Raw genomic sequence first — 18,505 nt, forward strand, 5'->3', positions numbered from 1 at the left:
TTTCCTTGCTGCGTGACTTGTTGTTTGGAGGTGGAAGCGAAGCACATGGTAGAAGCTGGAACATGGGCTCTAGTACATGCACCAAACAAAGGCATGCCTTAAAGGTGGATTTCTAATGCTTAACTTCTAACGTCATCCTGTGGAGTGATATTAAATGTGTCCAACAGTTGCTGTGGATATCAAATGACCATCTTGACGTACCAAAGGGGCTGGGTGTGGTTGATACCTTGAAATGCCTGTTATGCTGGATGCTATAGTGATGAAGTATTAAGCCCTATACTAAAGATGAACTGTGCACCTTGAGAGGAGGTGCAGACAGCTGTCTGGCACATATGTTTATCTATGTATGTGTATGTATTTATATGCACATATGGAGCAAAATAAGTATGTAAGAGTGTTATTATATGTTAGCTGTCTTCCTAGTCCTAATTTATGCAGTTGTTGCTACAGCTATGTGTTTGAAAGGGCAGGGGTAATAGATGGAAGGCCTTTAATATACAGGGACCCTCCTTTTAAAGATCTTTTCTGAGCAAGGTGACCTTGGCTCTGCTTCTAACTCAGGAAACCGGCAATGCAGTGGAAAGGAGATGCTGATCAGTGCAGTGAAGGCTTGGTCAGATGCCAGCAGATGATAAAACACAGGTTGGGTTGGTGGTATTTTAACTACAGGTGAGGTGGTCAGGCTTGCCACGTAAAATGGTGGATGCTTTCCTGAACTTCTGTGTATTGAATATATACCTGGGAGGTGCGTATCTATTATTTTTTGTTAAAAGCCCCAATGTTGGTTTGGCATTCTGGGAAGAAAAACAGCCTTCTTGCGTGCCTCCAAGCAACACAATGATTTGCTGGCAGAGTAAGCGACAGCTCAGCTAGCTGTTACAGGCATGGTGAGTCTCGCATGATGTTCTGCAAACCATTCTCATTGAACTCTTCATTTTCAGAAACACTTTCTTTCGAAGTTTTACGGTCCATGGAATGTGTACATGAGAACACCTTGGTGTTTATACCCCCTTTTGGGAAAAAAAACACATCTACAAAGCCAGCTGAAACTGAAGTTGCTTTCTGGCATGTCTGTGTACAGTAAATCCACACGGTTCAGGTTACGATACAAGCACAGGTAACAGAATGACTCTTCTTTTGTTCTGTCACCACTTCTGCTCTTTCTTCAGCAAAGAAAAAAAAAATCAACCTTCTCCTGCAAACCTGTTTTCGGAGCCAGCAATAAAGTAGGAAGATGTTTTTTCCCAAATCTAATTTGAAACATGATGACTGGACCATTCTTAAATAGCTTCCAATTTAACAATACAGAAACTTCACAGAGTGCTTGGCAGGAGCCTCTGCACGTAATTTAGATCATAATCAGATGCATTAACACATTTTATATGGATCTCACGGGGGCCAAGAAGACAAGGTGTGCTGGGTAATTTCTTTCCAGATTTCTTTACCTGATTGTTTATTACTCTTGGGGACTTCATTTGTGGTCCAAATGTCACCAGCAAAATCCTGCTGCTTCATGTGCCTGCATTTAGAGTAGCTAGTAGCAAGGCTTCAAATAACCTAATTGGCGTGTTATTGTGAGTCGTTCCATCTGTGTGTGTCAAAGGGAGGATGGAGAGTACGTGGGGAGGGAGAGAGGTGAGAGGTACAAAAGCAAGGACCCAATTCTGGAAATTGCTGAGCTTCCCCTGTGCCTGCAGCTCGGTGGGAAGGAAGGTGCTGAGAGTGCTCAACAAGTTGCATGTTTCCCGCTGAGTATGATCATGAGCTCTGCTTCTAGAGAAATGCACAGGGGAAGCACTCCCTCCCCACCTTTTTATTTTAGCTGTTAAACATAAGCAGCTCTAATTTCATAAAGCTTCTGAAAACTTTTCAGCACTTTGTGCAAAGAAACAATCGTATATCATTCGCATTGCTTCATTGTTTTGCCATTAATCCCCACCCATGCCAAAAGCATCCTTGTTGTGAAATCTCTCCTTTGACAAAATTCTGTTGCTGCTTTGATAAATGATGTTTTGGATTTCCTTCTGCTCTGCTGGTTTGTATTATCCCCTCAAAAGGTGGGAAGTGAAGTTCCCTGTCACTTCAATGTCTCCTTTATACGTGCTGAAGTAATAACCTTTCCCATGTGTTTCATGGGTATTTATTTGTTATTGAATGCTGTGAACTGGCATAATACCGGGATTCCCAGTCCTTCCCCAGCCATGGGCTGTCAAGGCCAGGCTCCACCCTGAGATGTACAGCTCAGGGTTGGGAACCTGGTTACTGGGACACGAGGGGATGCTCCTTGGTACTGGGACTCGCTTCCCAGGGTGTATCCCACTTAGTGGTGGCTTTGGCTGGCTGCCATTGACAAGCATGATCCCTGGCTGTGGGCCAGAAGTCAGCATAACCAGGAACCAAACCCGCAAGGCAGGTCAGATGTAGCCACAGTGTTCAAGAGTGTGAGGATGTTTAAGAGCACAGAAGAGGCTGGATTACACCAGCTGGACTTGGGGCCAGAGAACTGATGGATCTACTGGCACAGCCTTGGGGCTGTGGCAGCCCATACCAAAACCACAGAGCCCCTCTTTCCCCTTTTTCTAGTGATAATGATACTGACACCCCCCCCACCCCCACCCCAGCTCAAAAGCCACAGTGTTTTACTGGCACACAGTGAAGGAGTGCTGTGGTACAGTGCTTCGGGTGCTGTGCACAACCTACAGGCAAACTGCCAACTAAAACTCTTGCAGCCCAAAGCGGTTTGAGTGCAGAAAGATCCTTTGCAGGCCAGAGGAGAAGCACTTACTTCTGTTTGCTGCTTTCTTTTTTTTTTTTCTTTTTTCTTCTCCTTTAGTAATTGTTTATCAACAACATTTTCCCAGGTGATGATGCAACAGCACCCCAGATTAGCCAAGGCCATAAAGTGACTTTTACAACAGAGCATAATGGTGATGAAGAAGTGAGTATCCTTAAATCAGAGTTGATTGGGTTGTTGACTTTCCATTTCATGTACTGAGGCAGTCCTTGTGTCTCACCCCTGTAACACCAGTGAATTGTGCTGTTGAAATGTTGATGGAGGAAGGAGAGGGCGAAGAGCTGAGTCACCCAGTGCCTCTCCCACAAACACCTGCCTTTCCCTGGGTTTTCTGGCCGAGTACTGAGGAATGGCATTACTTGCAGGATATCCTGCCCCAAGGCATAGAAGTTAGGGTTGTTGGGTGCTCCTGAACAAACCCTTTCCCCTCCATCTCCTGCTTCACTTTCAACCATGAGAGCATCAGAGCAGGCTGATACAGGCTTCAAAGGGTTTGTGCAAGCAGGGTAGGCAGGCATGCACGAGAGGGAGAAAATATCCCCAGTCCCTTTGCTATTAATAGCCAGTTCACAAGCAGTTTCCTTGCTTCCAGTGTCCAAATTACCAGCTGTGACTGATGTATTCTCCTTAGGTCAATGGCATGTACAGCGACCAACTTGTCTTAACAAGTTGAGGGGGGGTTATCGGTTCAGCTGATGAAGTTAGCTCAGTGGCACGCAGAGCAGCGCTGCTCTGCTCACTCTGTGGTTTAGCTGGGGCATGGACACACTTGGCTTGGGTGGACTGTGGAAAGGTGCCTGAGCTTGCTGGAGCGGTGAAGGAAAAAGGAGTGTTTTGTTTCCTAGTTGTTAAAGATCTACTTAGGCTGGACTTCAGAATTATTGATGTTCAGCCTGTGTTTGTACCAAAACACAGTGACTGTTCAAACAATTGCTCGGCTGAACCTATTGGATTACCTCTTGTTAAAGCAGTATTTGATTTGGCTTGCTTTTTTGTCAAGCCTCTGAAGATAGTAGCTTGCTTTAGCTTTTTGTCTCTGGATAGCATGAAAGAAACTGCTGCCCAAAGGGGATGCACTGCTGCCTTCTGTAAATTAGAAGCACCATGGCTTATCTGTGTGGTGTAGGACCCATACATCCTTCACCTGCCTTCACCTTTATATCTTGTACATATTACTTGGCTGGGTAAGAATCTTGTTTGCTGAAGGCTTGCCAGGTGCTGATCTGTTCCTGCTAGATCACAGCTGCTGTTCTCTCTTAGTACATAATTTCAATAGCTCCTTACAGCTCAGGCCTCATATCTGAAAATAAAAAACAAACAAACAAAAAGTGGTGAAACTCTTCCCGTGGTCTTATCCACGTAGCTACATGCTCAAATGCAAGGGGGAAAGTGTTGCTTTTCTGCTGCGTGGTTTGCTTGTGTGGCCTGGCAGGTCCTCCTCATGTATGGGCAGAAGGGCCAAACTGCTGCTGAGTGGGGGAGCTGAGGAATTTAGGTTCTCTTTTTGCCTAATTTCAGGTGAATGTACTCTGCTGTTTGGGGGTTGCTGTTTAAGTGTCACAAGGAAGGGCATAGGCATAAATAAAGGGGAATGGGAAAGATACACAAATTCTTCTGATGGTTGGAAATGGGACTAAAGTGCATTTATTTGTTTTCTCTATCAGATAGTAGGATGCTGACTGTTGTGTATGTGTGGTTGCCCTCCACTGGGTAATACTAGAATGACCTCTCTATAGTTGAGATTTTTTGGCCAAGATCAGTCCGTTTCTTCAGGCTGACTGTGAAGAGAGTCAGGAGCATATTAGGTGCAAGGATGGGTTGTTGAGGACTGCACAGTGTGACTGCTCACTCTTCACCTGCAAAGCCATCGCGGGCAAGAGGCAACTTCTGAGCTGGTGAAGGAGGAGGAGTTGGCCAGTGCCAAGAGATGCAAAAAAGCAGACTTTGTCACTAAACATGGCCAAGGTTTGCAGAGGAGTTCAGGTGCTTGCAGTGGGGTAGCCAGGGCTTGGAAAGGCTGCAATACATGTTGCTGCAAGATGTGGCTCGAAATCTGTCATCAAGGCCTGTCTCCATGGGGCACGTCAGACCTCAAAATAGGTCGCACACCTCTTGCCTCCTGCTGTGTTCAGTGGAGTAGGCCTGAGTTATGCATCAGGCTGAGAATTATGTTACAGTCTTAATTACAGAATAATTTGCTGACCTTCAGTTTTACGAAAATAATCTGAAAGTGAGTTTATCTGTGCTTTAAATGGCTGTTACAGCGGTGAAGCGAAGGTTAGAGGGTTTAAGGGAACTGCATCCAGCACGTTACAGCAGAGAAGCAGAGGGTTAGAGGATTTAAGGGAGCTGCATCCAGCACTTGTGATTTCCACCATGTCCTTGAAGGTTGCTGATACTCACTAAGTCAGTCAATCCTAGTCAGCAAAAACAGTGGTTTCGGGTTTGGTTTTTTTCCCTTCTGGATCAAGACTACCAACATCAGGAAGATAGCTGTGTGCCTTACAAGACCATACTAAAGGTGAAAACTTTTCACTTGAAACCATTTCAAAATGTGTATGCTAGGAACCATAGATTTTTTTGTCTTCTGTGGATTTTGATAAGGCAGCTGTTAGAGCAAGCTGAAAGGAAAACAAACCCGAGAGGAGCTTTTGACTTCAGTGAAACTCAGTAGTTACACTTTCCAGTAACAACAGAAGACGTGTCTAAAAAAATATCCCAAACCTGGTGACACCTAGATTTCAAAGACAGCATTTAATATGTTCATCTTTCCTCCTACTTAAAGCAACCAGACGGGATCCAGTCTGGTATGTGCACACCTTGTGTTTCTCTCTGTGTGTTGGATACGTGAAAGGGTTTGAGGAAATGATTATGTCGTGGTTGAGCACAGAGATGGGAGCAGAGGAATCCTTAAAAGGATGTCTCTTAAAACATCTTCTAATGTCAACCCAACCCATTTAATCTTACAGTGTTGCTCTCATGACTGTTCTGTCACATCCTACAGGTATTAAGTCTTATGGCACCACTAAAGCACCTGGAATTTTAATGTCAGTGGTATATATGTCTTAACTGAACAGATGTATTCCTCTGTTAAGATGTAAACGTTAGAGAGAAGGAAACACGGTGTGCAGGGAGGCATCCCCCTGTCACCAGGTCATCTGTTCAATGAAAAGCTCATGAAGAGTTATTTTTATTGTACACTACAGCTTCATCTGGTTCAGGAATCTCCAGGAAAGACTTCCATGTTCTTTGGTATGTCTTTGAATTGTAGAACAAATCAGGTTGGAAGGGACCTCTGTAAGCCTCTAATCCAACGTCCTGCTTGGAGTAAAGCTAACTGCAAAGGTAGGTGAGGCTGCTCAGGGCTTCATCCACTTGTGGTTTGACTGTCGCTGGGATGGAGGATCTGCCACCTCTCTGGGCTCCTGTTCTAGTCACTTGTTTTGTCCCTGTATATCCAGTCATAGGAGACTACATCGGAAACCTTGCTGATGTCAAGCTAGTCAACACCAGCTGCTGTACGCTCATCTACCTACCAAGCCAGTCACTTGGTTCCAGAAGGCAGTCAGATCAGTGAGGTATAATTTGCCCACGGTACATCTGTGCTGTTCCCAATCCCCTTCTTGCCCTTTGTGGCCATGGGAGTGGGTTCTGGGGGGGCTTGCTTCATCCACCGCTGCCCCAGACTTCTGCCAGCAGCAAGGTGCTGTGTGGGAAGCTGGGCAGGGTGAGTGCAGCCTTTCCAGTTGCATTGCTGTCCTCTTTATTCCTACCTCTGAGGTACAAATACTCTGAAAAGCAAAGTTGTTGTCAAAGTTAATTCTTGGAAACTTAATGCGGATAACCTTGGCTTTGTCTTGACTTGGCTGCTTGCGGGCTTTCATTGCTTTAGCTAATAAAGCCTTTACAGTTGCTTAGAGACACTTAAAAGTTGTTAGTGTTTAAATAAAGGGATTAATTTCAGGCATCCTGCTGCTAAACTTGTATGTTTGAATTTTGAAAAAGTGTGTTTTCCCTGTGAGGTGTGAACAGGCTCGGAAAACTGGTTAACTTTTATCAGCTAAATGGACTGTAACTCCTTGTGAGGAGCCACTGAAGTCTTCGGCATCCATTTACACTTGCCAGGCAATGGAAACAATTAATGTTGGCTCCATGAAGAATAAATAGGGATAGGGATCTTGTAGCATGAGTATAGGAAGGTGTGTCAGGAATGCCTGCCCTTTTAACCTACTCCTGCTGTTGATTTTATTGAGGATTGAGTTGAATTTTTAACATTTCTGTGCCTTGGTTTCCCTGCCTATAAATTACTTGCATGTTCCTTTTGGTTTATGGAGGACTGCTTGGCGATCATGTGTAAAATGCTGTCAAGGTAGGGTGCCAAGTGAATACCAAGTATTTTATTTTTAGTTCCTTTTAAAATCTTGGACTTTTTGTTCTCCCTTTTATCAGTGTCGCTTTTTGGTTTTTTTTTTTTTAATCACACAAAATGGAAATAAACTCAATCACAGCTGTTGTTGGAGAAGAATCATTAGGCCCATCCAGCTGGCTCTCTTGAGGCCAGTGTGGGATTGTTCCCTATGCTGCATTTCAGAAGTATTTTATCTCCTTTAGTCTTGTGTGTGTGTGGAGTGATGAGCATCTTTCACTTCTGTCAGCTCTCTTCATTAATCCAAATGGGAAGGGCTATTTTTAGGTGGCTATAAGTAAACGGACATCAGGCACTGCAGAAAGGGAACTGGATTATTTTTGGAAACCCATCAGCAGCTGTTCTGCCAGGCTCTGCTGGAAGTTTTGTCTTCGGTTGGGCTGTCTCAGGTTGTGATACCAGTTCCCAAGGTTGTGAGCCTGGTTTCTTGGGTGTGATCTGCAGCCCGAATCTGGAAGTAGCATCTGCTGGAGGTTGTCTTGATGGCATCAGTTCCTGGCAGTTAATTCCCCGTAAACCAGCCTGGCTTGGAGGGGCGCAGGGTGATGATTGAGCTGGAGATTTTGGGACAGAAGATGAGGTCAGTTTAGGGGCAACATGTGATGTACACCTCAAGTGGAGACAAGCCCATGGAGACAATGTTACGGTTTGAGCCCTGGATGAATGTGCAGTAGGCTTGGCATCGGTTAGTGGCCACACAGCAGGTTTCGGTGTGCTCTTCAGCAATTTGCTTGTGTTTGTTTTGCTTCAGTGGATTGCAGAAGGGTGACGTTGTTTTGGTTTTGCTTAGTTTTTTTCATCAGCATTTTGGGACGGCTTCTGCTCTCGCTGAATTTGTCTGCAGAGCTTTGCTGATGCTGTCCGGAGCCATTTGGTGCTCCAGTTACTCAGCTGTGAACGTGCGAGTCAGAGTCTGTGGGGGCAGTGACTAAACCTACACCGCTGCTGGTTGGAGATCTTGAAAAGCCCAAGCAGAAAACATTGTGTGTGTGATTTAGTCGATTCTCTCCCTCGGCAAAGAGCCCAGCCTAATTTCAAAGGTCAGAACATGGTCTCACCTGGGTGTTCCATGCCTTTTATAGAGCGGTTGAAGGCCATTACCTAAAATTAGCTTGCTGCTTGGGGAAAGCTGATATTAGCTCCACGTTAGGACTTTTTTCGAAGCTCTTGATGATCATTTACTTCATGGGTTCCTATTGAAGCTCGTGGGTACAAGGTAGAAAATGGAAGACAAATAGCACTGATACTGCTTCCTAACTGAGAAGAAAGACAGGGTGGGCTTTTAGGGTGTTTTTTGGTGGTGGGTTGTTTTTTTAAGGACCTTTAGGGAAGCTTTCCTAGGCAGGCCAGTGGACTGCCTTTTGAGTCGGACTTGTTTTTATTTTCCTCAAACTTCCTGATGATCCAGATGTGCTGGGGAGCACTGGGAAAGGGAAAGTGCCTTCAATGAAGCAGGCTTAAATTGCAAAGCACAGTCAGATCTGCTAAGCAACAGCATTGACACGTTTAAATAAATCTGCTGTTGAATAATATAGAGTGACATATTGAGAACAAATTTAAAAAAAAAGGAAACTCGGCACAGATTTGGGAAATGACTGGAACAGAAACAGAACATAAATGTTAGAGAGGATGTTAGATAAAAGAGAGGGAGGGCTACTCCACAAAAGGAGTGTACTGGAGAACCAGGATGTGCATCAGGAAGGATGAGACAATAGCAGAAGTGTAAACTTATGCTGAAATTATCCCTTGGCAGTAGGATAATTTATTTCTACTTCTCTGCCAATGCTGATGGTCGCAAGGATTGAAAAAATTAATACTGCCTAGTTCAGAGAGGAGCATGTGGTGGAATATCAGACAGCTTAGAGAAGAAGGTAAGGTGGCAGTTCTTCTGCTGGTGGCTTTCTTATTGTTCCTCTGGGTCTGTAGTGAGTTGGGTGAGAGTCCTGTCATATCCCATCACTGTAGAGGTGCGTGATGCTATGAAAGAGGGCACAGACTGAATTAGGAGGGTTTGTATTTGAAGCTGGTGAAAGGAAATAACTTGCGGAGCTCAGCTGTGGAACTCACTGCTGCAAGAAGCTATGAAACCAAGTTCTTGATGTGGTTTTCCTTTTCTCTCGTTTTTGTGTGTGTGTGTGTGTGTGTGGTTTTTTAACAGTTCAGACTTTGTGCAGTTAAGATTATATGTGATTGATCACTTTAAAGAAGTATCTTGGTGGAAAGCTTCTGTTCTTCAAGGACTCATGCAACTCCTATTTGCTAGTGGTTAGGGGGAAATTGTTCTAATAAGCTGTTCTGTGACTATGATTTATGAGTATTTTGCACTAAAGCAGCTGGAAATGAGCACTCAGGAGTGAGAGAGTGAGGGGTTGAAGTGGATGGATCATTGGTTTGATCTAATATAGCCATCCTAGTGCTTTTTTATTATTTTTATTGGATTCTGTACAGTGGTCAAATTGAGTTGTGAATTTTGTGGCTATCTTAATGACTTTGTTCCAGGCCGATGCCTTCATGTCTGTCTGCATGGCACGTTCGCAGTGGAGTTGGTGGCTGTGTCGCTGAGCCCTTCAAAACATGTGTTCACCAGCAGCTTTCCCAGGCTCTGGGAGCATCTCCCCTTTGCTTGGCTCAGCACCAGGTATTTACTCTGGACACGAGCAGCTTTTGTCAAGTGGATGGCAATAGTTAACCCACACGCTAGCCAACCTATTATGCTATTAAGCTGAAAAGGGAATTAGCTGTGCTGTCCCTTGCAATATTTTTGTGTGATCTGAGCCATTTATGGCTCAAGTCACTGAGATGAGAGTGAGATGGCACAGCATGAGAGATGCTAGGCCTTACTCTTCTGTCTGTAATAACTGATACAAATGGCTGGAAGAGACGTTTGTGGCTTCCTTGTCCATTAGGACCTCTCAGCATCTATTCTGCAAATGGTCTCTGAAGCTGGCATGAGTAGGAAATGGTCTGATCTTAGGGATGATGGCTGGGAGACAGCAGCTTGTGTTGGAAGCGATTGTTTCAACTGCAAAAGCGTCGTGCTGGCAGTGTGTCCCACTGCCTATTTTTAAGCTGCTCCAAGGGCATTTGGCGCCACTTACCCAGCAAAAATAGCTGTTGCATGTTGGAGATTTCTGCCTGGAGTATTTTTAAGCCTGGCTCGTTCTCACCAAAGTAGCTTCAGCTTTCCCAAATGTACCCCCTCTGCTAACATTTGGATTCTCTTCACCTTCTGTTGTGAACAGGCAAGTGGCACTGTGCTGGTGAGGATTACTTGGGCAATCTCTGAAGTGCAGCGCATATCCACAGTATCCCTGGCACATGGTTTCTCTGGGAATTTTTCCTCTAGGCCATGGAAGTGCATTAGTGATCTTAACTGTTCGAAGCCCTGTCAGCTATGAGTAAGATCTGTCCTGCACATCCTGCTGCCATCCAGGGAGGCTGTTAAGCCATTAACTTTGGAAAAACTTGGCTGGTTTAAGCTGCTCAGTGTTAGCACCAGTCTCACCACTCATTGCAGTGGATGAATAGCTAAAGCATTTGGACATTATATGATTACATCAGATTGTCTCAAAGCCACAAGGTATTTAGCTGGCCTGCATGTTCGATACCAGTTAATAAGGATTTCTTTAAAAAGACACTTTTGCTTAGCATTAGATGTTCATTAATGTTGTCAGAGTGTTCTAATAAAATGGGACTTTGGCATCTGGTCTTATCTGTTAGTCTTCCAATAACTGTTGAACCCATCAACTGTTTTCACTCAAATTAGAGAGATAGAGCTCACCAAAGCATTAACTCCCTGTAAATATCCTGGAAATAGGAAACCGAGGCTCTTTATGGGGTACTGGAGAACCCCATGAAAGATTGAAGGCATCGAACAGTAAGAATTCAGGCTTCATTTGTGCTGGTGTTCCCAGAAGTGCTTGTTGGGGCTACACTGAGACAATAGATTGTATTTTTCTCTTAAGTACAGTGCAGACCAATGCAGGGGCTGTTACAAGTGCCTGACTAAAATAATAACCATTCCAGCTGTTTCTCCAGCTAGCTAGCAGGACACCATTAGGTTCAGGAGAGCAGTTGGGAAGTGCCTTTGGACCAGGCTGCGTGCTTGACACATTTTTGGTTTCAAAACCAGAGGATTTAAAAAATAATAACAATAATAATAATAAATAAAAAAACCCAGCTCACACAAGGAGTCATGCTTTGGTGCCTTGGCCTGGAAGGCAGCATTGAAGCTAAAAGATCTATTAGTGGTTTTCAATTTACTCAGGCTGAATCCTTCCCTGAGGATTGCTCATGTTCTGTGGAATTACAGGGTTTGGTGTGATAATGGTTTTTGCCTATATTTCTCCCTTTTGCATTTTCTCAGTGTGAGCAGGCAAAGCAGCAGCAAAGCTCTTGCAGGGACTGGAGAGGCGCGAGAGTCCTCAAGGGCTTGCATGGGAGTGCGCCTCTCTTGGACCAGGAGATGTGCGGGCATGGCAAGATGCGGTCTAAGGAGATGAGTGATGCTCACAAGCTTCGGAAGTAATAAATGTCAGTAGAGGAAACCAGTGCTGGGTCTCTGCCCTTAAACCGCTGGTCATTAGCTGACTCACTGCGAAGGAGGAGGATGGAGGTGGGTCACAGGGAAGCATGAAGAAGGATGTGGATAGACTGAACTGATGGGCTGACAAGCGCTCATCTGTGGAGGCTGCAGAAGACACCATGAGGCAGTGGGGTTGTCGGAGAGGGAGAACAGGAGAGGCCCAAATAGGGTCAAGTAGGATTCAGGCAGCAGAAGAAATTTGGTGAGAGAGGGGCAAAGAAAATTATCTCAGCAGCTGCACTTTGCGTGGTTACTCCTGTATCCTGCAGCTGTTCATTAGAAATTCTGTTTATGCCACAGGGAGTTTTGGAGTCTCTGAAGCTGACACAGTTTTAATAGACAAAGACATTTTGAGTGCAGCACATCTGCTCCAGGATGCTGAGGAACAGGCTCCATGCGGCAGTGCCATTGGTTGAAACATTTCATCGTGCTTTCTTTATTTTAAGACCTGCTCTTTTTTATCCTAAAAAGTAACTTTTGAGGTCAAAAGAAGTGCTGTGTTTGCTCATTAAGTTTCCAGCCCTTGAACAGTCCTGCCATGCTCTTCCTAATATCCCTGAATTCCCAGCCCTGAGAGTTAGCAGAATCACCTTTTACTTTGAAGGATCCTAAAGCATTTCACAAAGTGGCCGTCGCAGAGGTGTGAAGCAGTGGTACATGCTGTGTAACACATGAAAGTGCAAAAAAAAATTTTTTTTTTTCAGCATATGGGATCCCACTTGTGCTTCCCAGAGTATGGAGAGCTGCTGGTGCCTGCTGAGCGCTGGGTATGAGCTGGGAACTCACAAAGTCCAAATAAAAATAAATAATATGTAAAGTTGTATATGAGAAGAATTTCATAAAACTAGGGAGTTTTGCTGTTAGTGGTTTTGGTGGGTTTTCTCCTATGAAGCTTCAGTTATTAAGAAACCCTGAAAAGGGAACCAGTCAGTCTGAGCTGCACCTCACCCCAGCTGCAGCAGTGACGCTGTGGGAGGGAGCACCCCCATTGGGACCCTCTGCACAGGTACAGGCTTGAGGGTGGAGGGATGCAGAGGCCTCCTTTGGTTGCCTGATGGCTAATATAACCCTGCATTATTAAAAATTTGGTGAGTGGGTATATTTAGTTGGTGAATTTATTTCTAGGCAGGCTCAAGCTAACCCTTAGCTTAACATTTCTAACCCATGGCTTTCCAAAACCTGTCTAATCTTGCTCAGTGATTGAATCTACCTTATGCAGGTGAAAAGTTAATTCCTTCCTTCACCTCCAGCTCTGGCCAAGTTCCCTTGATCCTTCTTTCCCAGAGCTCTGTCTTAGGCCTTCATTAAACAGAATAGCGTAACTTTGCCCTTCCTAACTGGTCTGTTATTATTGCATCTGTTCTGCAGTGTTTTCTATACGTTTTTCTACCAACCCATTATGATAGGAGCAATCTCTATGCTGGACATGCATGCTGTGTGGAGTTCGCTGTCTCCTATCCTGCCTCTTCCAGGGACTGAGTGTTGTTAGGCTTCACCAGCCACGTGGCTTGAGACTAGGTTTGTCATTTATATTTCTTTATGCTATCTTGCAAGCGAAGTACTGGGGACCAGTGACGAAACAGCACACAGCATGTGTCAAATTATCCAGCATTTCAAATCGAAGCAGCCACTTTGCTTTGTAGAAATTTAATTATCATGCATTCTGCTGGTGCTTATCTTCTATCATACACTCCTCTGCTGGCTAATAACTTCGTTAAGCACACCCACAAACCTCAGGCACTGTGTTTCTCTCTCTGTGTATTTTGAAGTGCCTTATTTAACTGCTTTCACATCTGCACATCCTAACCTGTATAGTGCAGGTGTCCTGCACAGACTTTCATTAACTGGACTGCAAACATCTGGTCTGTTAGGCCAGCTTAAGTCACCTGGCCAGGTTCCTCTTTGCTTTGCACAGCTATGGTAATTAGTTTTTATTTCTTTATTTCAGCCATCATAACATTGCTTTAGCTGGCAGAGATCTTACCTGAAAGGTCTGCACCAGTGGTGCCTCTTGGTTTCAGGTGTGGACTTTATCTGGCATGGCACTTACACCAGCAGCATTTTTCCAGCAAGGATGCTACCTGCTGTATTGCTTTCTGGCCAGCATATGGGCACATTGCATAGGAGGAAGATCTGTAGATACCCTGCATGATGCTCTTGTGAGTTGTTTTAAGCATAGGCCATGCCCTGGGGAACTCGCAGGTCAAACACACGGGGAAAAGAATGGCCAGACATGCACATTCACCATGACTTGGTTCACCACGGAGCCAGGTCTTTAGAAAAGGCTTGCTGAGGCACAGTGCTGGGTTGGTGAGTGAAAGGAGCTTCTGAGGGGTCCAGAAAAAGAAACAGGAGGAAAACACTGTGTGTTACAGTCCAGAAGGGCCAGTAAAGCTAGGGGCATTTGTGTGATGGGGAGAAAAGAGGCAGGGCAATCATCAGCTTTTCTCAGAAGGCTAGAAAAAGGGCAGAATATCCTTGGATTTACTTTTTTCCCATGGCTGACCTTAAGCTTAACCATGCTTCTCCACCAAGATGGAGACAGGGCAGCCTGCTCTCCAGCCCATCCTGGTCTGGGCTTGATTTTTATTGGAGGTCTCATTTCTTCAGAAGCAGTTACTGCCTTTCAAACTCTGTGCGGAGTGCATTTCCACTCTTGTATGTGGCCAGATCTACATGAGTGTACGTGTTCCAGAGCCTACCCATGCACAAGTGCTACCAGCTAGTGCTATAATGGTGGTAGTGGGGTTAGGATGCTGTTAATAGTTAGAGGGATAGCTTTGACACAAGCTCAGCAGAGGTGGTGGCATGATGGTGTGTGGTATGGTGACACCCCTCTCCTAAAACTGATCCAGATTAGTTCAGCCACTGGGTTCCTGTTGTGTTGCATGCCTGTGAGTGCAGTATAAAGGTATTTAATGTCCCTCACCTACTGGAGACCATGTGACTTGGGTGTCCAGTAATGAGAGAGGGATTTTTGCCCGTAGGACCCCATTTGAAGCAAAGCCAAATTAATAGAGTCCTGGCAATAGTTGTGTTTGTGCATCTGACTTTCTAGCTTGCATTGTAATGAACCGTGTTGGATAAGAATCTACCTGCTATATAAATATATATATATATATATATATATAAATAAATGGGTGATTATGGTGTGTCAGGTAATTTAGTTATTTGGCATGATCAATTGGGCTGTCTGAAATGGAGCGGCGATTAGGTGGTGATGAAGCGTTCTCCAAAAAGTGCAGAAGACCATCAGCTTACTAATAAGATTGTACTCAGCAGCCCGCCCCATGCATCAAAGGCTTTTCTGAGAGGAGGGGAAAAGCTGGTGTTAAGACACACAGCAGCAGAGATATAAATGGGAAGGCAGGGAGTTGGGTGAAAGAGCTATTACAGGGAGGGAATGTACATTTGGAGTTGGTTAGCTGGGTTAATTTGGCCATGTAGCACTGACAAATTTGATGTCACTGCATCTTGCTCAGATGTAGCAGCCAGGGTTCCCCTGTTTCTGTATGCCTTCCATGGATGTAAACTTCCTGGCGTGCTTGGGTCATGAGGACTGACTGCTGACCTGCCCCCTTGCCTGCTGAAGTCCATGAGAAGCCACCCATATGATTTCATGCTGGTTAGAGGCCCCTCGGTGGAGATGCTCAGTCTTCAGAACTGGCTGATTTGCTGCATGCGGGAAATGGACACACTTTCCAGAAAACCCACAGAGACAGGTTATTTTCCATAGTGACCCACCCTGCTAAGTGATATGCTGTTAGCATTGTGTTTCAGTGCTGTTCGGGCAATATTTCTTTTTTCTTATAACATGTCCAGGACCAAGGAAGCTTTAAATTTGCACTTAATTAGGACCTGAAGCATCTGTCAGGGAGCAGGAGCCTGAATTCTGCCATGTGACTATTTGCTGATGAGGAAGTGATGAAGATGGTGTTTTAGGGAGGTAAGAAAGGTTTGTATTTTTGCCTTGGGGAAAATAATGTGTTTGAGCTATCTAGGGCTGAAAACCACAAAGAATACAAAGGACTCGAGCAGTCTCACAAAGTCAACATTTGGAAAGCCAGCCCTCTCCTCCTGGCTGGAGCTGACCTCTGCAGGCTTCTCTCGTACAATGTGAAGCGCCTGGCTCTTCACTGTGGTTTTACCTCAAGACAGTCCTTGTTCACTAATTGCTTCAAGGTAAAAGCGGAAGAGCCTTCTCTTCCTCCCACACCTAATTTATTGCTTTTTAGCGGTGAACAAAAGATCAGCCACACACCGGCTCCTTGAGCAGCTTGTACCACTGCGCATGATGGAGCAAAGTACCTGCTTCCTAGGCTTGCTTCCCGCATCCCAAAAAATCTTTAGCACTTTGTAAATGGGAATGTGGTGAGCAGTACAGCATCAGCCATGGTGTGCCTGTACGGATTTACCAGCTTTCTTGTAAAGCTCTGCCCAGCCGTCCCTTCCTCTGAGAATCTGGAGGGGGGTGAACTCTGCATCTAGGGTGCTCTGCCATTCGGTACCGCAGAACGTAAAAGGATTTGCTTATAAGCTGGGTATTTCTTTGTGCAGAGAAGTGCTTGTGTGCAGCCTGGAAAAATAAATAAAACAATGTGGCTGGTTTATTACCAGAAAACAACCCTAAATAAGAAACTTAAGACCTAAAAGCTCTATATGTAAAGTAGATTTTGCAATGCATTATGCAGAAAACAGAAAAGCACTGGAGAAGGACACTGCTGGAAAAGGGAGGCTGGGAAGATGGATGATGTTGCAGACAGGACAATTAGATGTGGAATGAATCCTAAGCTGGCACCACTTCTAGGGTCACCTTGGGCAAGTGTTTCTCCATACCTCCGTTACGTGCTCTCTGAAAACTGGTTGCAGTTTTACTGTCTTTTAGGATCTCATCAGAATAAATGCATGTTCATGAACCACTTGGTTAACCTCAGCTGAGGAGCATGACAGACCTTCAGCAGCTGCCATTCACAGAGGGCAAAGCAGGCAGGTACCTGGAAGCACTTAGGGGAAAGATTTCTGTACCTTCTGCTTGCCACAGTACTGAGCGTTTCCTGGAGCATGCTCTTGTCCCTGTGTCCCCAGTAGGGAACAAAAAGCTGTAAGCCAGACTGTTGGTTCTTCACTTGTCTGCCTTGAAGCAGTTTGAGTTCACCTTTGCTACGTAAAGAGGGATAATGAGGCATGGAGGTTGCATGTTTTCCCCTGGGTGCTGGAGAAAGGCAATGTTAGAGCTGGGGGCAGACCCAGGACACTCTGACTCCAGGTGTCTGCTCACATTTCTAAGTTATTGCCACCTGAGAGCCCAGACACAGAATCGTACAATCATTTGGTTGCAGTTGTGGGTGCCCCATCCCTGGCAGTGCTCAAGGCCAGGCTGGACGGGGCTGGGAGCAGCCTGGGCTGCTGGGAGGGGGCCCTGCCTGTGGTGGGGGGGTGGGAACTGGATGGTCTTTAAGGTCCCTTCCCACCCAAACCATTCTGTGAGTCTATGATTTAAGTTGAGAGGGACCTCTGGAGGTCTCTGAACCTGTGCATTGTCCAGCTGAGTTTTGAGTATCTTGTGGCCTGCTATCACAAGGGCCAGCTTTGGCTAAGGAGGTAGTGGTCTGAGCTGCGGTTTGATGGCACTCCTCACCTCCACATGCTTTTTCATTCTGCCAGTGATGGAGCCCTGGAAGGTCTGGTTGCTGCCACTGCAGACAGATTTGGGTTTGCAGGTAGTCGGCAGGAGGAACCCCCACTCCCAACCCTTCCAGTCCTCTTTTTTTCCTGCTCCTAGCCTGGATGTCCAGTGCACTTCTCCCAATTCTTAACCCTGATTTTCCTTCTTTTCTTTCTGTGATGATGAGGCAACTCAACTTTCATCCTTGAGGGAGCAGCACTCCATTTTACCTCCACACCTGGGATGGTTAACTGTACATCTCTTTTGGATATCAATTCCCTCTTCACCTGTCATAAGTTTTCAAAAGCACCAGCAGAAGTACAGAGATGTGCATCTTGGGGTCCCACCTGTTGAGGTTTATGAGCTGATGCTGCTGCTTCTGGGGTTTTTTTGCCATGAAAGAAAGGGCAACTGCATCTGAGAAAGGTCTAATCTTGAACTTGCCTGCTGGGGCTCTGCAACCAGCAGCAAAGAGTTCATACTGATAACGACTCTTGGCAGCTGCGGCAGACTTACCTATCCGTTTCGTGCCCAGAGAGCTTGCAGACCCTGGCACTGAGCGGCTGCAGGGTGAGAGCCCGGGTCAAGGGCTGGGGCCCTGAGGTGTTGCATGCTGGAGTGCCCTTGGTAAGACATGCCGTGGTTGCGGGAGTGAGCGCCCTTTAGCCCCTACAAACATGGGGTGAAAAGCAGGTCTCAAAGGATTTGTTTTCAAGTACCACTTCTAAACTACCCCAAATACCTCTCTGATCGCTCTCTGCTCTCACAGTTAAGGCTGGTGGAAGGTCTGCAAAGGAGAGGAAGTTAGAAAAGCTCTTGTAAGGTCCTGCTTTTTTTATTTGGCTGCATTTTTTCCCCCAGCTCTATTCCCCATCCAAATGAGGTGTTGGGGCAATTTGCACTTTCTCCTCCCTGCAAGGATTTCTGAATCGCAGGAGATGCATTTGTGAAGACTGTAAGATGAAGTGATGCTGTACTGGGAACAGGGGTCCTATGCTGTCAGGGCAGGAGAACACCTGACTGGAGAGAAGGTAG

At 45.5% G+C, this 18,505-nt stretch overlaps 1 protein-coding gene across 16 annotated transcripts in view; it reads left to right on the plus strand.

Annotated features, from left to right (window-relative positions):
- The window catches only part of EXTL3 (exostosin like glycosyltransferase 3), a 130,783-nt gene that overhangs the window by 73,184 nt on the left and 39,094 nt on the right, over positions 1–18,505 (plus strand). For 2 of the 16 annotated variants that reach the window (XM_055809964.1, XM_013298513.3), the window contains exon 1: positions 15,628–16,795. The exons of the other annotated variants lie outside the window; for them this stretch is intronic. The gene's annotated coding sequence lies outside the window, so the exon portion shown is untranslated. Of the gene's footprint in view, positions 1–15,627; positions 16,796–18,505 lie in introns of those variants that run through there. 16 annotated transcript variants of the gene reach the window in all.

This window comes from Falco peregrinus, chromosome 7 (assembly GCF_023634155.1).
Source record: "Falco peregrinus isolate bFalPer1 chromosome 7, bFalPer1.pri, whole genome shotgun sequence".
Classification (NCBI taxonomy): Eukaryota; Metazoa; Chordata; class Aves; order Falconiformes; family Falconidae; genus Falco; species Falco peregrinus.